Source organism: Idiotropiscis lumnitzeri, chromosome 4, assembly GCF_059441095.1.
Source record: "Idiotropiscis lumnitzeri isolate Australia: NSW breed Sydney's pygmy pipehorse chromosome 4, RoL_Ilum_1.0, whole genome shotgun sequence".
In the NCBI taxonomy this organism is placed as follows: Eukaryota; Metazoa; Chordata; class Actinopteri; order Syngnathiformes; family Syngnathidae; genus Idiotropiscis; species Idiotropiscis lumnitzeri.
Genome location: NC_142394.1, coordinates 10,152,238 through 10,175,219, shown reverse-complemented (window position 1 = coordinate 10,175,219; position 22,982 = coordinate 10,152,238). Strand labels below are relative to the sequence as shown.

Here is a 22,982-nt window from a genome sequence, read left to right as displayed (position 1 = left end):
GAGAAATACTCGCAGTGCTATGTTTACTGTGTAAATATTGCTAACGTAACAAAGTTCTTGGATATCATTTCTAAATGTACTCAATCGATTACTGTTCTTACCTATCCATGTTTGAGGTTCAATTAACAATAATCTATTATTGGTCAGTCGTGGTCTTTCTCTCAACTCAAATGTCTGTCACGTAGCGCAAACCACTGAGTTACATGTGCCGCCATATTTAATAAATGATTGACTTTCCCTAAATTGTCTCTATTATGTGGAATCACAAACCGACACAACACCAAGCGTGTGTTTGACGCTGCTGACGCGCACGGCCTCCACTGGCTGAACGCACCGGTTAGCTGCCGAGCTCGCTGGTGGGTAGTGCCCCTCACCGTGGCATGGATAGCCATCGATGTCCTGATGGGATCTATTTCAGCCAATGGAGGCTTTAAACGGATATATTTTCATCGCTCAAACGTGTCGGGAAATGTAGGTGAAAGATAAAGTGAGGTATTTCAATAACAGTCGTAACGGGAGAAATTAAGATTTAGCAAGTGCATTCTTACTTGACTTCATGCTCTTCATGCTGACAGTTTAGTCACAAGCCGCCAGGAGCAATTTTACAACATTTCCAACTGCATGAGATCAGACAAATAATAAGGGGCTTCCGACAAAGCAACATACGGGCTTGTGAAAGCACTTACACAGCATCTTAGTGGCATGCTGAGATGCTCCATCAACTTCCACCAGGGTGCGACACCTCCGAACCTGCAGTGATGACAGACACTGTGCTCATTAATGACAGTGAGTGCACTTGTTTGCAAGGTACACTCTCAGGCCAGACCTCACAATACCTCGTGTAAAATGAGATGACATGAGAAGAATCCCCTGGGATAGGAGAAACGAAGAATAAAGGGGTCGAACAAGCGAAAGAAAACATAATCATGTTGTGTTTCCGACTTCCTAATCAACACGCCAATATTTCAGTTACAGTTTGGTAGAAGCACCATCACACATACATGGAATACGGGTAAACATTATGATGTTCTTATCAGAACTTTTAATTATTAGACTTGGGTATGTTCTGGTGAATTGATTAAGTTGATTAGGTTTCTTTAATCAACACAAAGCTCGTCTTTGAGTGCAGTGGTTGATGGATAAGTAGTCCTGCTGTTATGATAATTTAGTGAGTTTTTATACAATATGAAAAAGTAATGCTCTGCTAGAAAACAGACACACTCCACCACGGATGGCGCTACACCATTTGTTAAGTGGGGCTACAGCTCTGTCAGAAATCTGTGTAGCCGCAGTTAAGCCCCTCCGGCATTTTAATTGATATTCTACAATCTATTTCTCAATGATTTTCTCGGCCACCTTGTGTATCGACCCCCTGAGCCATGCCTGCACTACGCTGAATCTCTGTGGCGCTTCAATTAAGGTAACATTCTACAAGATAATGTATTAAGGAAAGGAAAACGACACAACACCTTAAATCCAATAGTATTACAACTTTTTGGCAACTTTGTTCATGAGTTAGTAATTTTGATTATCCACTGCCTACCTACAAGACTGACTGTATTTCTATCTCCATTTTCGACCCTTTGCTGTTTTTTGTATATTTTTGGGGGGTGAAATGGACATAGACAATAAAGGTATAATTTATCTGATGGATAGTTACAGAGAGAAATTATGGGATTGAATTATCCATTAGTGTTTGAATAATGTAGATCAATTCATCCATTTTCTACCAATTATTCTGCTCAGAGTCATGAGTGAGCTGAAGGTGACCACATGTGGGCCCTTGGACTGCCAGTCAAACGATGGGGCACATAGACATACACAGGATAAACAAATGACCATCATATTCACTGCACATGCATAATTTGGAATGAGGGAGGAAGCCAGTTTGCCCCCCAAAAATCCAAACACAAAAGAACATGCAAACGCAAGACTCAAGCCCAGCTGGCACACCACGTGGCCCACCGTGCCGCCATTTATAGCGATTTCAGTGTGAATTATTAATGATGACAGTGTTAGCTTTGTGGAAACGTGTAATGTTAGACTGATACCTATTGTCATGTGATGCAAAGAACATAAAGAGGAGGCTCACAGATCAAAAGTAGGATTTAGAAAAAGAAGAAAGTTATTAGATACACATTGTTTTAAGAATGCTAAAACATGCAGCGAAGACTGAATTAACGTATTTAAGTTTGGGTTTTGACTAAAAAAAGGAGAACGATGTTACACTAGCTCTCAGTCAGCTGTACAACGGATTTAATATTTTGCTAATGCTCTATAAATCTGTGAATGGATTGGGTCCTGAATACATTAAGAACATGCCAGTTGGGTTCTGAGGTCTGCAAACTTGGGTCAATTAGTGAAGCCCAGGTTTCAAAGCAAACATGGCGAACGTCAATTTGTAGTCATGCTGCATGCAGTCCCAAGTCAGCCCCAAGTTTAAATGCCTTTAAATCCATGTTAAAAATGCTTCTCCCTGATGACGATCCTGATCATTTGAATCAGGTGTGTTGCCGGAGGAAAACTGAAAAACATGCAGGAAACGAGTTCGAGACCACCGATTTAAATATTTTTAAAATCAATTTTGATAAAACAGTCTTTTAGGAAATTAAGACAGCTATTTTTTATTTATTTATTTTTCTTTGTTTTAAATGTGTTCAAATGTTATCAATGCATATTCTTTTAGTACGTTTAATAGGCTACTTTTGTGGTATTTGCTTTGCCCTTGCAACATCTTGCCTGTTCTCTATGTAAATGATTTTGGGCGTTGGGCTTTTGGTTGTGGGAAGAACATTGAATATCTCACCTTATGAAATGTGATATCTCTCTCTGTCGCCCTCTCTCTCTCTCTATATATATATATATATATACGTAACATATATATATATATTTATATATAATATATATATAATTTAATATTGTTATATAATATATATATATAATTTAATATTGTTATATAAATGTATGGTATTAGATATGTCCGATATAATTACAGTGGGCCCTTAAATTTACTGCATGTTTTTTTTCAATCCCATTAAAGGAAAATGTAATCTGACATACAGCATAGTTTATATATATTAAATGTAAAGTAATACAGGGATGTATCTTGCAAGATATGGAGAAAACGTGGCCTGGATATTAAAAAGCCCATGAGTACAAAATGGGTGAAGTCTTGTTATCTATGAAAATGAAGCCTATGAAAATGTGCTGAGGTGATGTACCTCTGCAATTCCCTCAAACCGTGGGGGTCTGAAATAATGGGTCCTTGGCAGTGTGCACTCCATCTTTGTTCTCCAGCAGATCGACACATAAATGCCATTGGACAGCTCATACTTATTATGCTCAGTTGGTTTTGGAAATGAGACCCTGGCTGTTTTCTCAATTTGGAGCCCTAAGGCAGTGATTTAAAGAGATAAAAGGGGCTAAATTCTGGCACAAAAGCATAGTCCAATTTATCATTGACATGACCTTGACTCACTCAGGAGACATGAATCTTGAGAAGCTGATGATATAAAGGTAGAGTGCTACAGGTCCTCCATCTCATTCAAGGTATCCTTTGTAATAACCAGGCAATCTTAAAGGTTAACAGGGCCACTCTCTTGTACATGTCAATGTTCAGCCATCTTAAACCTCAAACGCAGACCTGTTAAATGCACCCGACCAGTCTCGACTACTTGAGACACAGAAAATGCATCAGACTAAAATCAGCATTTAAGATAATTCTTAAATAACTTAACAATAATTAACTTACTAACTCTGACATGCCACGAAAATAAAACACTTAAGTATTAAGCTCCTCCCTGATGTTTCCCTAGTTAGTGAAATGAATACACAGCATTCTGACGCCACTGAATGAACAAATCCAATGTATAGCATTTAAATTTACAACGTAAACTCCATACAATGGAAAGTGCAAAGTGAATAAGTGGTTGAAAAAAAAAGAAGAATACTGGTTCCAGAACCCAAGGTAAACCAAAATTCGATAAGTTGGAACCTCTGAACCTCATACACCAGCTCAGGCTCTGGGCTAAAAAACTTTATTTCTGGGACGGCTCCAGTATTAGGGCTAAAGAGAGGTTTGACCAAGACATGGAGAGGCTTAGAAAACAATTTCTAAATATCTTTTAGAATATCAGAGAAAATGCTGGAGCGTTTTGACTGGGGCGACACCCATTTCTGAAGGTGCTTTTGTCATGATCCGTGTCGGTCATGTCAGTGTTTTTGTTATTTTCTTCACCTTCCTGCCATGTGCTCCTTTGTTTATTTGGTCAGCTGAGTGGGGCGTTCCCTTCAGCACTCGTTCCCCACCAGCCACGCACCTGTTGCCCGTTAGCCTCACACACCTGATTCCCATCTGCTCCCCTAATGACTGGACTATTTAAACACCTCACTCCGACAACCCATTGTCGGTGCATTTCTCCCGCCATGCCCTTCATTCCCGACATCGCCGCTCCGTTACGGACTGTCACGACCGCGCCCTGATCCCGTTCATGCTCTTGTTCTCGCGCTCGCCCTTGTCCCCTAGTTTCTGTCACTGTCTTTGTTCATCGTTCCTTTGTCCAGTTTAGTCACGTTAACTTTTCCTTTGTTATTTTGCACCCAGCCACGTTGTTTTGTCCTTGTTGATCCACTCAATAAATTCCCCTTACGTTTACACCTTTCCCTGCTTCCTCGCATTTTGGGTCCACCCCCACCTCGCCGACCGCGATCTTGACAGCTTTAGCCGCCATGAACTCCAGTGTAGCACCATCCATGTATATTTTCCATCATAATGGGTCATCATAGAGCTGTTTCATCTGGTCCTTCACCTAGGAGCTATTTACTCAGGGTGACACTAAAAGTGTTACAAAAAGTGTTTTGAAAGTTCTACGTTCTCGGTAAGTTAATCACAGTAAAAGGAATATGGATGAAAGAAAGAAATGTATAGAGACAAATGCATTGATTCAGATTCATCAATCAAAGACAAATCAACAATTCACAATCATATTGAATATTAAGGTGGTGAAAGATGTCCATATCAACACTTTTTACAAGCAGGGAAAAAAATGGCAGAATAACAGCAAGCTTTTTCTCATTCTCAATCCTGCAAAATGTTGACGTAGGCCTCTGAGGTTTTATGCACCTTTTTCTATTGGCCTCTGTGTCCCAGACAGCTGTCCTTTCCTTGACATCGGTGAAAGCCATCTAATCTCACTATGATCTGATTAGATAGCGTGTGCCAAATTAAAGAGCAACAACCTTGGGCGGGCTGTCAGGCAAACATGCTGCAAGACGCTTTTAGATAAATATTATAATGTGCTTCAAATCAGGTTAAAATACAATCTGCAAAAGGTCCCGTCTTTTCTGGCCTCTCTTTATGCAGTGGAGCCCTAAAGCCGAATGTCCTCAAGGCGGTACAATTCAAAACTCAAACGAAATCTGCGGAAACCAATGGGGCTCGACAGTTATACAAAAATTCACGGTTCACCTGTTTTCTTGGTTTGGTCAAGATGTGTTTGCCAACTCAGCTCCTAGGAACTGTGATGTCATTTTCAGTCAACCTCATGTGGCAAAATGTATTTTACTGCTTACTTCATTCAAAAATCTCAATATTAATCAGAATACACGGTTTGGACTAGTTGTGTAGTATGTTACTGCAAAGATCATTTTGGGACTTGACTTCTCAACACTAACGTGATGTGAGTCACATCAACCTGTCAACCCTGATAAATTTATTGCTACTTCTTCATTACAGTACGGTATATTTTTTATTATTAGAGGAGAACCACACACTTTGCACTAATCTACTTGACAACAACTCACTGTATTTACATTAGAATAAAAAAAAAAAAACATCGATGTGGGCTTCATACGAGCCCACTGTGGTGTGATGGTTTTTGCAACCACAGAAAACATCCTGTTTTGCTCGGCGTGGTTGTGACAGCCAGGTAACGTTTGTACAATTGGCCAAACAGGGAAACCTGCCTTTGTTGTGGTCCCACTTCAGCAGGGTTTTCTGCATGTTGGGAATTTGCGATGTTGTGCAATCAATCAAGTACCTCTTCATGTGCAGTGTAATAATACTCCACTCTCTCACTGCTTAGTGTGGGCTGAAAAATTGCTGAAAATCCTTCTGGTGTCTATTTTTTTCCATTCACTGGTTCTCCCTCACTAACTAAAGCTTTTGCTCCTTCAGGCAGGGCAAGAGCATGTAATTAACAGCCAATCAATGTCGAGCCGAAAAAAAAAAATAAATAAAATAAATATATATATATATATATATATATATATGCTGAGTCACCGTTAAGAATCCTTGGGTATAATATATTAGTTTATTATTGAAATATTGTTAATTTGAATTAAAGTATTAAACGCCTGTGCAGCATAATCCACAATGAAAGAGAAATGTGGTTTTGTTCATATTGGTGATCATGTATTGGTCACTCAGTTATTCTGCATATTTAATAAACAATAGTCAACGGGTTATGTTTTATAATTGTACTGATATGCTGTATTTTTCATTTCTGTGTAATGAAAAAAAAAATAAAAGCATGTTGAAAAATGACCGATTTCACGAAACCATTTCAGTTCTATTCAATTTCGCATATAAATTTCAAGGTTTCATTACTAATTAGATGTGACTTCTGGTGAGCATGTGAAAGAATGAATTATCCTTTTTTTCCCATCATTTTAGTTTTTATTTTGTTACTCTTAGCTCAAGCAGAAAGTTGTCTGAGGTACAATGCAGAATTTCTATTTTCCATTTGTCAGCAGGGCTATTTAGATTAATTTAAAACATTCGTTTTGGTATTGGTATGAGGGTTTGGTAAAAAAAAAGTGAGGGATACCGCTGCTTCGGGATGGCAGCATGGCAATATTTATATTTGCGCAACAAAAGTAGATTACATGAGCAAGACTCTCCTTACTGCAGTCATCCATCAGTTCAATTGTGGTGCTTCGAAAACCAGCTGGGAAGCGGAACAGTAGGGCACACATGATGCAATGCACTGTCAAGCATCCCCATCCATCTCCATCAGGGAATGGCTCTTATAATTCCTAACAACTTTGTATCTTAGGGAATTCCCAATCTATCTATCAATTGGTCCATCAAATTTAATATTGTGAGATCACCCAGAATTATCCCCTTCTAACTCGGCCCTGGTCAGTAGAACATACCATGGACCACGAAGAGATGATGGATTGGTGGCTTTGAAATGAGATATTTGGCCCCAGTTGGGGAAAAGGCTCTGCTATTTGAAGACAATTGGAGAAATAGACCAACAACCTGCCTTAAAAGGCCATGTAAAAATACATGTTTGGAAGTGGAAAAGAAATCACAGCAAAAGAAATAAATGACACTGTCCTCGATGACAAATAAGTGAAAACCAATTTTAATTGTTGCCACCACTTTTGAGATATCATTCATTTTGGAAGTGAGTTAAAGTAAATATAGATACTATAATAACATGATTATTACCATGTCCAAGTCTGCTATACAGGATATGTTTGATCTTTTAAGATTGATTGAGGGATGAATAAAAAAAAACTCCTGAGAAAGGAAGACTGACACATTTGCTCATTATCATTGAACAAAGAGAAAAATACAATACAATCCTCAGGGGGGCGTGTAAATACTTTACATGAACAGGTGTGCAATACCTATAGCTATCGACCACACTCCCTGTTATATGTGGTCATAAGTAGATTATTGTTGTTGTGGCATTACTTCTATTTCAGTCCTTATGTGCTGATGCAATTATGAACCATTACTAAGATTTTATTTTTATTTTTTTTGCTGTATGTGATAGTTCCTTTCATAAGTGTCAAATACTGAGACTCTCTTTTTCTCCCAATTATAACATTTCAAAAGCTAAAATAGAAATGTAATATATGATTATGTCCTTGGAAGACGGCAGCTGCCTCTTCAAAATCTTTTTCACTGATATTCATTACTCAGGAGAAGGGCATTCATGTTTCATTTTTGAAAGTAAAGTAAGTACAACAGTGGAACAACCTTTGGCTCAAAAGATTTGAACACTTCTGCAATAACATACTGTAAGATGTGTGTACTTTGTGTTTCAACAGCAGTTGTGCAGCCTTGTGCTAGTATGCCCCCCAACATGAGTCGGTCGAGTCTATTACAAAAATTGGTCCCTGAAGCACCAATGTTTGGAAACTCCATGCATGAAGAATGTGCACACTACAGCTCACTTGGCTGAAAGCCCGTAGTCATTGCGGTCTAACTGAAGCATGTGGGCAAATGCGAGCTGGTCTCCTCCAGTACATGAGACGAGGGTACAACAAATTGAGGCTGCTGAGAGGGAGCTGAGCTTGAGTAAAATCCAACATTTTTGGATATACTGTTCACCTCTCTATGACAAATCAATTTGCATCTTTATGCAGTACAGAGATTTTTTTTATTATTATTTTTTTTAGTATAATGTACAAGATTGTGGATCTCATGTATTAATTAGTAATTTATATTTTGCACTGTAATTGGCTGGCTGGTAGTCTAGGGTGTACACTGCCTCAAATTCCGCTGGGATAGGCACCAGGTCACCCGGGGGTGTGACCCTATTGAGCACAGGTGATAATAATTGCTACTGAAAAGGGATGGTTGGGTGATGCGTCCGCCTCACAGTTCAGAGATGCAGGGTTCGATTATGGCTCCGGTTTACCCGTGTGGAGTTGGCATGTTCTCCCCGTGCCTGCGTGAGTTTTCTCCGGGTATTCTGGTTTACTCCCACATTCCAAAGACATGTATGGTCGGTTAAAGGGACACACCATTCATCTTTTTGTGCGCTGCGATTGGCTGACAACCAGATCAGGGTGTTTGGTTCGGCACTAGTTATTACTGCCCAAAGACAGCAGAGCAAGGCTCAACCACGCCCGTGACCCTTGTGAGGAGAAGCGGCTCAGATAATGGATGGATGGATGATATTTTGCATAATTGCCAAATTTCACCAAAATCCACCAAAGTGATGTAGCTATAACTAAAATGGATTTTGGATTGAAAAATTGTTCCTCTGGATATTTGTGCATTAGTTCAGAAGAGCTTGTCATGTAGAGGCTTGCCTCCAATCTCAATTCAAGTTCAGCTCAAAGTCATTTGTCTTGGCTCTCACATTCTTCCATACATTCCTCATCTACAAAATTGTGCTCCCTACTCTTTTAAGGGGTCTCACACCATCCTTGAAATAAATGATCACGAGCTGATGTCTGCTCGTGTCCATACCCAATCACCAAGAGCGGGCCATTCATGCAGTTTTTGCACATTAGGCAACGATTAGTTTCCTACATTACACATTTAGACTTTTACGTGTGTCATTGCACGGCAAGTGAGTTGCTTATGGTTGTCGCAAAAGGGCGCCTCTCAAACGGCAGTGCTATGCGAAAATGTGGAGCAAAGTAAGTGCTGTCTGTATGGTATTAGTAATAATTAGCCCGCCCCATGCGTTTCATTTGCCCCCTTAAGGCTGAGCTCTGGTGACGGGTCTGCTTGTGCTGTGTTTCTAAATAGTTTATCAGCGAGAGAAAGACTGTAAAATTGGGTGTGTTTAGCATTATTTTAATGCAGTGGGAGGCGGTGCACTCCCCCTGTCCAGACATAATAAATAACCCATGCACTCGTGTTGTAAAGTGATATCATCAAACAACACGAATCAGCACTATCCCATAGCCTGTACAGCTCATCCCTTTTTAAAACATCAGCAAGTACAAAGACATACATTAAGGGCATTGTTTAACTTCTATAGAAAAAGCAGTTTGCTTTGGGGCGTTTGTGGCATTTAGTTTCTTTGACAGTTCACATAAATCTTTATAAACCTTGAACATTCTGAAAAGGGAAATGGTTTAGTTGCTGGTTCTAGGTGGGAAATTACCATAGTTAACAACAACCAGTGACTGTTACATGTATCAGATCTGCATGGTCAGGCAGCTAATTGACCTCGTGGCCAAGAAGCTTCATTAAAACTGTTGCTAATTTCCCTGAAATCAACTTGAGATCAAGGAGCTGATGTGAGCCGATATCTTGAGACCAGAGGGCACGGAGGGTCAGGAACTGCAAGCCACACTACACCATCACACATAACATCACTATACTAATGTTCTGAGACTGGAGCTAATGTGAAAGATGTGTAAGTTATTTAATTTTTAATGTCACTTTTAACACAACTCTCAAGTTATCATCATCATCATCAAACTGCCACTTTGCTCCATTAGGCTCTTTACAAGAACTTGTAGGGTCATTTGAGATTTATTGATATTAATGACGGTGTCTCACACCACTGTTACCCCCACCCCCCATTGCATATTTTACACATTCTGTAACACAAAAAGTCCAGCAAAATTCACAAAGGTTCGACAGTTAATTGCAACTGTGTACAACGTCAACCAGTATGTGAAAATATATAATCTCAATTTTTTGTTGTTCCATTTGTACTGGTGCAAAAAACTGCTATAAAAGTGACAGTAGATATTCACTGCTTTTGAAAATATGATTCACAAAAAACTGATGATGTCAAGACTAGTCTAGCTCTGAATCACAAGAGAGATCATCTTCGGCAGATTAGAATAAATATAAATACATTACAAAAAAAAAAAAACACTGCAGATTGAGTTTACCCTCATGCCATTATACACAATGCTATGTTAACACAACAGAGTTGGAATTGTGTTATATTATTTCCAATATTTACGTGGTAACTGACTAATATAACATCTTACTCGTTATATTTATGAAATGTTTCTCCAGTAACTGAGTCCTGCAAGGCAAGGCATCTTTATTTATCGTGCACCTTTCGTACATAATGTGCTTCACACAAGCAAGGAAACAACGCCTGCATGTGAAATAACAGTAGGTTTTTACATTAACTAAAACAAAATAAAAAAGTAAAAAATATTTAGAATTAATCTGGATTGAAATAATTTACATTTGGGGCTGACTTCACCTCTGTTGGCATTTTATTCCATTTGTGTGGAGTACAACAGCTAAATGCATCCTCACCGTTTATATTAAAACTTGGGCTCCACTAATTGACCTGAGTCCTCAGACCTCAGAGCATGACTGGTCTTATGTTCAATCGCTATTTCTTAAATGTATTCAGGACCCAAACCATTCAGTGATTTAAAGACCCGTAGCAGAATTTTGAAATGTATTCCACAGCTAATTGGGAGCCAGTGTTAAGCCTTTAGGACTGTAGAAATATGTTCTGATCTCTTTGTTCTGGTCAGAACTCGAGCAGCAGCGGTCTGAATTAGCTGTAGCTGTTTGATGCTCTTTTGAGAGACTACATTACTCAATTCTACTGGAGATGAAACCATGGATATATTTCTCATGGTCTGCTTGGAGCATGAAATCCTTCAGTTACTGCTTTAGCGCTTGATTTGATATGATTGTTGAAAGTCACATTTGAGTCTATTAGCACCCCAACATTTCGGACTTTGTTTTTGGTTTCCAAAGACGGTGTCTCCAGGTTTTTTCAAAGAGCAATCCTCTTTGTCTTAATTGTCCAAAACATTTACGGTACCTCCATTTTGTTTCGATTTAGCTCCAGGAAATTATGCATTATGTAATGTGTTACAATCATTACTGTGCCTTTAACAGCTTCACAAGTCATTGTTGAAACACACCAGAAGTCATTCGCAAGAAGCTGTCAATAAGTTTAAACGGTACGTTGCATTCATTATCAAGTGGCGATGACATTAGCATTGGTCTTGGTTGATATGAGTGACATTTGACAACAGTTAATAGAAATCACATTTTATATCTCACACCATCATGTCTGTATGTAGAACAAAACTAATAATTAAAAGATAAACTACAGGAGGCGACCACTTTTGTCGATATTGATAAACATCAAACTACAGTAAATTATAGACAATGTAAAAAAAATAGGGGCGCAGGGGTGTTTCCAGCTTGAAGTGAAGCATTCTGGAATGTCTCAATAGCATTCCCGCCTGGCATCACACGTTCCCCAAGTCATGCTATGTTCACATGAAAAAATCTAGAAAGAAGAATCACATTTTCAAGCTGGAAATCTAGTCACTATTTGGAATTTGTGTCAGCTAAAGAAAATATTAGGATACTGTGTTGTCTCTGTGAGACTTAGGCACACTTTGAAATGTTCAACAAAAATCATTATTTATGCTGTTCACATTCTCTTTTATTACTGCGATTTAAGGGAAGTATAAATGCTCAATCTCCAAAATATTTCATTAAAATCATGCCATATCTGGTTGCTGTTAGGCACTTTTATTCGTACTATTCATATAGTATAACCCATTAAAATAAATTTCACAGAAATAGAGAGATTTTTTTTTTCTATTGTTGATTCTTTGTGTAACCACACGGAACTAAGAAGTTACAAACATATAGTTTGTCATGTTGTTAATTATTACATGTCATTAAATTCTTGTAATTCCGGTTTTCATGGTAACCACTAGTTACAGACCTCATTAAATTTTTATTTTGTGCACCCAACTTCTTGCAAAGGAAATACAATCAACTGAGGAATGAAAAGTAACTTAATACCTCAACGCAGATGGTAATAATGTAACAAAATGTGCTCCTTTCAAATACAAGTAAGTAATTAATTTGGAAATAAATTGCCCATCACTCAAGGACAATGGTAAAACACGCATTGGTTAAGTTTGGCCTGCAATCTGAGTAAAAAGAGAAACTCAATATGATTAAAACACACACTCAATTCTAGTGGGCTAGGAATGCCCACATGTCAAGGTCGTACAAGTGCCCCGAGCTACGTTAGCACAAGAGCACAGCAAAACAAACCTCTAAATAAGGGTAGAGTGTTTCAATGTCCATACAAGTGGCGCATAAACAGTTTGACTATTTTACAAACCGAAGGTTTTAAAATGTGGATCATTGGTACACACAACCAATAAGTGTAGAGACAGACTCTTCCAATTAAATCACAGCCAGCAATGAAAAAAGGCAAAAAAATCTTAATCGGAATAATACGAAATTTGGTGACTAATGAGTGCGGTTTAGTGGAGAGGGTTCCAATATCCAATGATCCAGTTTGCTCAGCAACGATCGGTGGGTTGAAACTTGGTAGAGGGCTTTTAAACACGCAGGAGCTGTGAGAGGTGGTAGCCAATCCCATATGAGCACCTGCGCAAACAAATACAACAAGTTTAGCAATACAAATTGAAAACTAGAGAAATACCCTGAGCCGTAGCAACAGCATGTTTATGTCACATTTCCAGCATGAAACAACAGCAACCGGAAATGCCACATGCAATTTACAAAATGTCTCACATAAAGGATATTTTTTCTTTTAATATCACAACTCTCAGTTGTATGTTCCGATAGCACCCGCTTACATTTTGGTTTACCGTGTAAATCCTCCTTTGAAGACTGAATAGTGAGCACGTAGTTTCTGTTGCAGTTTCAAGCATTTGCCAAGCGTGACTGGAAAGCCGTCGCTTATACGCGTTGCTGGAGCATTCAAAGCTCCGGCGTAATCTTTGTGTTGTGTTTGCGTGTTTGCATGAAGAAAACCATGAGAGATAAGAAATTGTCAGTCACAAGACTGCCAGTGAAAATCATTTCCCAGCCGTAAAGATGATTCATTTTGTATCATTGTTGTGCTAATTAGATTCCATCATTCATCTTTGACCTAATAAACTGTCAATCTCTTATAGACTGGATTGAATCTGACTGCTCAATACAGATTGGGCACATATGGAAGATTTGTCGTGATTGCCAATTCAATAAACCTACATTATATATAGGTGACCCACGTTTTTTGTTTCCCCCTCATCACTTATTCATACAACGCATCTGAAACAATCCACGTTAATGACCAAAATGGACACCAATAGCTTGCTTGAGTGAGAACAGCAGGCAGTGAAAAGCAAGAAGTATGATTAGAAAATATACTGTAAGCACAATACATTACTGAGTACAATTTGTTTAAATGAAGTTAATCTTAACATTACCCCACTCTGTACCATTGGCAATGTTTTTTTTTTTGTTTTTTTTTAATATTTACTTGTCTATGTACGTCTGATGCCCATTTTTAGAATCTGTTTACTGACCAATGCTTTTTCCATTGATTTAAAATACTTGAGGTGTTTTTGATTTACCAAGGTGTTTTGGGGACAGCATGACTCATTTGGGAGGGTGGTCGTTTCCCAACCAAGAGGTTGGGGGTTTGATCCTCGGCCATTGTGACCATGTCGAAATATCCTTGAGCAAGATACTGAACCCACAGTGGCTGCTGATGGTGTGTCATCAGCAAGTAGATGTGATGGTAGTGTGAAGCGCTTGGGAGGGCCTTAATAATTGGAAAGGCGCTATAAAAGTAAAAGACCATTTACCATTCTGTGTCGTTTGTCAGTTTACAGTTCAGCTGCATTATCGGGTATCAAATTCATATTGGATTTTGTTTTTTTAAATATTTGTATTTTCAAAGTGACTCAATTTGTAACACAGCTGGATCTGATTCTGTGGAGTTTTTTGTCACAATTTATGCAAACCCATTTTAAACTTTCAGCAAATGTGATTTTTGTGGTAACTGTTATTTCTTTTGGGGCGGGGGTTGCAATTCCAACCTGACTGTGGTCTGCTCTGTTGTTTCTACGTTCTTCTGAGAACCAAAGCTGACCTGATTGCTCCCTCAATTTTCAGCAATGAAGTAAATTAATATTCAAGGCCTTCGTAATGAATTTATTTTCGCTTTCTTTACACAAGTCATTTGCAGAGTTCCTAATTTGTGACAAGCGAGAAGTGCATTCAAATCAGTTTTGTGGCAAATGCTGCATTATAAGCAAACCAGAAATCACAGAAACCTCAATGCCAGCTCAAGGCAACCACTGGAATGTTTATTTTTTAATTTAAGTCACAACCCAGCATATGCTTCAATATATTTACTTCGGGGCTCGGAATGATTATTTACCTTAATATTTGGCCTAATGACAGCAACTCAATAGTCCCTGGGCCGTCATATTTAAAGCCCAAAATATACTGTGCCAAAATTGTCAAAGTGGCATAAAGAAGCCCATGCTGATCCATGCTTATTGACTTTATTTCATTAATGAATAATTCAGTCAGATGAGTTTTCACATTGTTGCATCAGAAATATAGTAATAGAGAAAATCCTTGAAGTAGAAATAACTATGCATAAATGTTTTATTCGATTCTGGGCACTATAAGTCTCCATATTCAGGCAGACCTGCCACGGACATTAGGGAGGGTCTAGGTCTCACTCTAATATCAAACTCTAAAAAAAAATATTTTAATAATAGAAGAAACAGTGCTTTGCTTTCAAATAGTCAGAGTGACTTTTTATCAAGGGGGAAGCCGGAGAAAGCCGGTACGTGCGAGACAGATGGACAACTTTGGTCAGTGTCTACCCTGTCAGGGCTGACATTTCCATTCTTGTTTGCTTGACAGACACCTATTGTTACTGGCGCTTCTCGCTGGTTAATTCACAGCGTTCCACTGGAAGAACAGAGCATTAACTTGATTTTTATATCAGTCAAAGTCGGTTACCGTTCTCCAGTAAAATCCTTATTCAGACACGCTGCCTGAGTCCTATGTTCACACTGACGGAGAGCCCGATGGCCTGCAGAGCAGAACATTTGAATTTGGAGATCCACCGTCAGCCATGCAGAGGGAATAAAAGTGGTAATATGGATAGCATTCTCATCTTTACTCCACATTCAAGAGTGCAAAATACTCAAAAGTATGTGTCAAAAGGTCGAACGGAAAAGGATAGCTAATGGAAACACTGTTTCTTAACGTATTCATCTTTAAAGAGAGAGATTGGCCATGTAGGCTGAAGTACTGCAGCGGCGCAGCCATCATGCCGCCTGAAAGCCATTACAATAATGTTACATTTATGCAGATTATTTATTAATCTGACAATGAAAGGTGCAAGAAGCCGTGGTGGAGGAGACGCGCTGTCTTCTGGAAGTAGATGATGTGAAGGTATAAACCTGCAAAGACTATTTTCACCCTGAATCTATTCAGGTTGGCTTTCATTGTTGCCACTGTCAAAAGCTGTCAGGCCTGAAACACTCCTGACAACAATATCCTCCAGATATGTATCCTCTTTGGTCCTGGAGAGCTTGGAGAGACTTTTACAAATGGAAAACAAACTGTATGTCCTTCGTATAGGACTTGAAGGGATATATTTACACTTTCCAATTGCTTTTGAAAAGTGTTTATCTGTCTGAGTGTTTATTATTTTTTTTTGGGGGGGGGGGCGTGGGGTGGTTGAAAAGAATGAATGCGCAAGAGCTCTCATATTTACATGGATCTGGGTTGCTTTTAGACCAACATGTTAGGATTCGCAGTGCTTGACAACAAGCAGACTACGGTTGTGAATACAATTTGTCAGACAAAAGCCTAAAATAGTAAAAAAGTACTTTTTCTTTCGAAAATATGCGCTGTAGAACATAGCACACAGCGTTAATTCAAATAGTGTTCACACAAAGAAGCGGGAGCTCTTTCTTTTTCCTGATTTGTGATTAATCTAACTCAGAGGTGTCCAACTCTGGTCCTGGAGGGCCCTCATCCAGTATGTTTTAGAAGTCTTATTTGACAAAATAATTTAAAAAAAATGGCATAGAGACATCACAGTGAACACATTTTTTTCGTTTCTAATTCCGATGGGGTCTTGTGTGTAGATTTTTCTTTTTAAGAGGAGTTGTGGGTGGGAAGGTTAAATCTTTTCAAGAATTGTATTTATAATCTTTCTGCTCTATTCAGTAACTGGGGTGAATTTGTCTTATAATTATTATCATTTACTAGTTGCCTGACCTTTTCTGCTGAATTAAAATGCTATTTTAAGAAGTAACAAACAAATACACCACACTGTTAAATTAGATGATTATTAACAGGGTAAACTACATATATGCGTGCGCACACACACACATACATATATAACCAGACATTTTTCTTGGGGGAACTTTAAACGTTAAGATAAATACCCGGACTAGTGCGACACTAATCTAAAAATAAGTGTATTCATTATGCAGAAAGCGGAATGTGGCCACAGATAAAAGCAGATAAGAACGCTAGGCTCCAAGATATTCTTGGTCAACCACTGTTTCTTTGCACATACTGTATGTGGTTGGGCTGTTGACAAAAGTCAAATCATTTGCCTTTGTAAAAGAATGCACACACACACACCCACACGCATGCACAGCGCAGATGAAGGACTTCCAGCCATGTGGCAAACATTTCTAATCAATGGCATTCTGAAACAAATTCCGCAATTTACATATCCTGTGCTTCTCTCTGAGCTATAAGGCAAATATTACACAGGAACAGCAGCCACGGCGGCTACGGAATTAATAGACCTCTGCTGTTGTCACTTGTGTTGCATTCCCACCAGCCTATGCGCCTTGTGAGGGAAGCTGAAGCAGATTAAATTTGATAGAGGAAAGAAAGGGAATATGCACACGGAGGCACAAAGAGAAATTATCTGCAGGGGAGTTGTCAGCAAATGGAATCACTGTATGTTGCTCAAAGTGATTTTGTTTCAAGTAATCTGAGAAATGCAGAAAGGCTCGCCGGGCTTTGATATGACCGGATGCATTCATATAGTGTATGCGTGTGTTATGAATTTAGATATTAATGTATTTTATAAAAACGGGATGTGAAGAGTGGCTAACCTGCTTTCCCTACTGAATGTGTTTTGTCTATTCACACTGAACGCTCCATCTCCTCCATGCGCCATTTGTCAGCGAATCAGGATTTTCGCAGAGATCCAATAAATAACACCAGTCCATCATTGAACAGATTAGGTGTCAGCTAACTTCCGCTCCGCCCCACGTGCCGTGTAGAAGCCTCGGGGGGCCTGTGTCCCCGGAATGATGGGTAATAAAAATGAATCATAGATGAAGGCCAGAGACAGGGTGCTACAGGAGGAGTCTTGATGCATTAAACAGGAACAGTCGATATGTCCTCTTGTGATAATAGAGCATACAGGAGCTGCCGCCAAGCTATTTAACGCTTGTCAATCTAAACCGTAAAGGGTAGCAGGTTTGCAGCAGCAACACTGCAAATGGTTCATTTGGGAAGTTGGGAATGAAAGTTGTACACTGTTTAAATCAAAAAGTAAACTCCAAGTGTCAAAAGTTGTTTGCTCAGCTGTGTCTAGGAAACAAGTAATGACAATGAATTTAAGTGTTGCTTGGCTCTTGACACGACGGACAAAGAGAGTACGCATTTTCTTGTTAACTCTGCAAGATAATTAACTAAAAACAACACCACGTGACGAAATGTTACATGATAAATCATCTTGCCTTGACTCAACACATCGGTGGAGAGAATTGCTTCTGAGCTCACTGACAACAATCATCACTGTGAGCGCACTTTTGATAAATGTGACCTTAATGGTTCCACCTGTTTTAGGTTTAATTCCATTTCTCGTATACACACTGTGAACAACCTACAAGTGCTGTTCATTCTTGCGGCTTTTTATTTAAAAAAAAAAATTTTTTTTTAGTATGTTACTTGAAGAGAGTTACATTGGTTTGCAGTGATGACATCTTTTGCAAAACGTGTCTCTTCTGAGGGATTTTATTTCAATCAAGAATGTCAGATCCTGGTGGTTTGCCATCATGATATTAACAGGGTGCAGACTTCGCTCAATCTTGCATCGAGAATATGGGGCTGATGAAACAAGGAGACAGTCCATACTCGTCACTGTCAAAGAAAGTCAGCTGACCTATAAAATAAATAGTGACGTGTGAGATGTGAACTGCGGGTGCCCTCTGCCATACTTGCGGCCAGCAACAATTATTGACGTGTTGCCATTAAAAATGCACTTACAGACAAATGCATTCAGGAAGAAAGCATGACAGCCAAGGATAAGTGAGAGCAGTTCGTATGAATGTGTAAGTAAACCTTTACAACTGAATATGGTGCACAGACTAGGATATTTATTGAATAGTTAAAATAATAATAATAATAATTCCATCATAGTGTTATTAATTTTGAAATCCAATATTATCATTTGGGTTTGACATTGTTCAAGTCTGAAAAACCAAAATGCTGTAATAAAAGACTGGAAATGATCGTTAACTGCACAATAAAACATATGGGCAGCGCTAAGCACACCACAACAAGAAATGCAAAAGAAGCCCTGAAAAGGTGCTGAAATTAGTATTTTTGGTATATTCAAATGTTAACAATTTACCCTCCAGATCTCCTGCTGTTTCCTCATTGTAATAGTCATCTATTAAGGTTAACTTTAAATCAGCTGGATATTTAAATTAAAGGGTACTTATCTCATCTCATTGAGTTTGTTGCAAAAATGAGAAAAGCCATTAATTAAAAAAATATATACATATAGCAAACGTGTTGAGACAGGGGAAATTAATTATGTCTGATGATGAATTTCAAATGTTGGGTTAAATGCTGACACTGTTTGGTATTCTGTCTGGATCGTGTAATGCCCATGTAAAGTCTCTTAACAATTATATTGACACAGAGCACACTCAGAGCAAACAGGACAAGTTTAAAGGTAGCTCATGTTTTCCTAGTCAAGAGGTAAATTTGAAAATTGTTAGGATCTGAGTTTTTGTTGGACTTTACGTTTTGCTGTGGTGACAATAACTGACCTTGGACCATTTTCCAAGCTTTACTTCCTTGTTGCCTCCCTCTTGCCTGGACCGGTGTACTCTTTATCCTCGCCCCCAATGCCCTCCGTTAAATTTACTGGTGTTTATACGATATTTTTGTCACTTTTTGGCTTTGGTTGGTTCTGTGACTTATATTCAGGTGCGACTTGTATATATTAAAATTAGAGCTCGGACTGGCTCCCAAAATTCCTTGGTCTTAATTGGGTTTACTTTCTTTTGGCAGTTGCCAAATACCTTTTGTGATTTATCCCCAGTGGCCACACAGTGATAATGCACCTAAAGTATTCCAAACTAAAAAAGAAGAATATGAAGAAGTAGTGGTAGTCATGCCAACTAATGTGTGACATATGGCTAATTTAGCATGTAGCTAAATCTCTTGCGGCACAATAAGGTTTTACAGCAATACAAGGACAAATATGTACCAATTGCGAGCTAGGATTTTACCTTGGGCCACAATGCAACAAAGATTATAGTTAAGGGAACCTATTTTTAAGGAAAACTTCAATAATTTTACACGAATGGCTTGATTGGTAGTACCTGATTAGTTGAGTTTGAAAAATGCAAACAGGCTTAAAACTACACCTCTATATTAAGTTAGTTCACTTTTCTGGCAATTTACTGCTTTGTCTATGTTGAGTACATCAAGACATACTATGTGTATGTGTAAATGTTTCAGGCTTGAGGAGTGGACTATGATTATATTCCAGAGATAGAGATGGAGCATGCCACGCGGCGGCATTAAAAACGCCAAGTTGAGTATTTTTAATGAGCCAGAGGTAGGAGCTGAACTGCCTAGGGAGGATCTGTGGGCGTCCTCTGCCAACAACACGAAACCTTCATCATCCCTGCTGTTGCATTTGCGTTATTTCCAAAGCGAAGTGGACTTAATGAAGCCCATGTACAAGATATGGCAACACAACTTTTGGATAATTTTAAGAAGTACTTCCACCCAATTGATTAGGTGCTGCAAAAACGGGGTGTGTTCGGAAATTCACTACAACATCCTAACACAACTCAAGTGTGTGTGTTCTGAGAGGCAAAAGCGTGTTCCCCCACCAATAATTTATTAATAAGTTATTGTTGTAAACCAATTAGCAGCTCAAGATAGTACTCCTTCCATCTGTACTGTCTGACTTACTGCGACTCCTTTTTTGGGGCACTCTGAATAACCAAACGGCACATTTGAACAAATTTCTGAGTTTCCGAACAGACGTGGGTTTTCTTGGTCAAGTTTTGTCAAATAAATTTCCTCCAAAAATGCACTTTGAAGTCTTCTTGATGATGCCTTTTTTGACTGGCGCATGTACTCCGGAGCAATATATAGTCCAAAAAATATGGTCCTTTGCGCATCTTTCATCAGGACTTCCTAATGTCATTCTCATCCTGGTTGTCAAGCACCGTTTATTGCCACTTTTTGCTGTTAATAAATCTTTCCAGTTTTGGGCCTGGAGTTCTTGCCTTGCATGCTTTCCTACACTTATGTGGCTTTGTCTTCTCTCCACCATGCTGAATCCTGACAGATAATGTAACATTGTCAGTCATCTGTCCAAAACAGGTTGTCGACACTTCGTTTATTAAAACAATGTGATAACACACAGCCTCTATCTTCAGCATGTTGTATGTTGACGATCCTCCCCAATACAAAGTTAAATGTCAAAGGCTAGTTCTGGTGAAAAATGAGCCATCTTTGCACTTCTCCGTCTTTAATGTGAACACGCAAATATGTTTATTTTTTTCACTAAGAATTCCACGAATCGTGCCTGGCCTGAACCATGGTTCTTGATCCGTATGCATCTGTTTCACCACTAAAAGCTACACTACATGGAACAAGCTCCATGTTTCCCTCCTTGGAAGTAGCCTGCTTGGGTTGTCTCCAAGTACTCCACTTTCCACGTGCTTGAACATTTCAGGCTTGTATTGTTTGATAGCGTTTTAAATTACGCAACAAGGTGACTCAACCATTGAAATTTCCAGCATTTTTAGCTAGTACGAAATTGGCTTCCTCATATATTTTTTGTTGTTTAAAAAAATGGGACCCTTTTTTTTTTGGGGGGGGGGGGGATTTTCCCCTCAATAAGCACCAATAAATTAATTTAAAATGTGCATGTTTACGAGACATTCTCTTAGCTGTGTCAAAAAGTGATGATAAAACACCATCTTTCTGCAGAGAGCAGCTGTGAAAGCCACAGGGAGCAAACAAATACATTCATGAATACAATGCATACTCAAAACAAATAGTACCATCTCCAGCATTCATATAACAGCATCCTGCTTTGATTTGTTTCCACCACATTCGTTTGAAACCTTTGCTTCAAATCTGCTTTTGTTTAGAAAAATGTTGTCCTGTTTTCTTCTTAAATGCCTGATACAGTCAGCTGTGCTTGAATGGTAAAAAAGATTTGTACCATGACAGCGTCGGTGTACACAGTGACAGTGACCTCTCAATATTTACAACTATTTTCTTTTCCACTGGCATACATTTCAACTTTTGAGCGGGAGTTTTGAGTCCTTGGATTATGTTTACCCTCATGTGAAATTACACTGTTGAAACAATGACCGTTTCAAAGGTAACTGGCACACCAGATTCTGCTGCAAAGAAAGGACAGTAAAGGTCCCACGACACACTTTATGAAATGACTTTAAGGGACTTGATTGGGCTGAACGTTACCACTTATATACTATCTGTGTGCAAAAATTATGTCAGCACTAAAATGTATCCCCTTAAAATAATCTTTGGTGATGTAAGGGCTATTTTTCAGATGATTATAGCCACAGATTGGCACGGCCCCTTTTGGTGCAACTTTGCATGTTGGAGTGGACAATAGTAGGAATGTACTTTTGAATTTTGGTGGTAATTGGTCGCAGTTTTCGGACATTTAGCAATGCAAAAGTTTCGTTATATCTCCATAGGCAGACAGGCATGCAGCCATGGCTGTTAGCTCTCGCTAGCCCCCTCAACAGATTTAGCTTTCAATGGCTAACCAGTCAAGGTAAGCACTTACCAGAAGGAGATCAGCTTCTTATCGTCCAGACATTGGGATATGTGTCTGCCCGCTCATGCAGTCGCGTAAGAGTAGTGCCACGCAGCCAGCCAGTCAGCTGACGAGCACTCAACAGGCAGCGTGGAATCCCAATTGTAGCATCTCTCCTGAAGATGCCGTGTCGCGGTCACCCTCTCCGGACCTCCGAGTCGCGGTCGCACGCTATCCATGCAGCCATAGCGAGGTACGCTGTCCAGCCAGAAATATGCCAGGTGTAGTGGTGCGAGTGGGCTGGACCGTGTGTGTTAATTTCAGATACAAGTCCAGTATGTCAGCTTCTCAAAATGTCAAAGTTGGACTTTGAAAAATTCTGAGTACCGGACTTCCAGCAAGGCCGGTCCT

At 39.1% G+C, this 22,982-nt stretch overlaps 1 long non-coding RNA gene across 1 annotated transcript in view; it reads left to right on the top strand.

Annotated features, from left to right (window-relative positions):
• Positions 1-4,422: 4,422 nt before the first annotated feature.
• Positions 4,423-22,982, top strand: part of LOC148338060 (uncharacterized) — a 58,601-nt gene continuing 40,041 nt past the window's right edge. The window contains exon 1 of the long non-coding RNA XR_015842939.1: positions 4,423-4,877. This is a non-coding gene — a long non-coding RNA (uncharacterized LOC148338060). The remainder of the gene's footprint in view (positions 4,878-22,982) is intronic.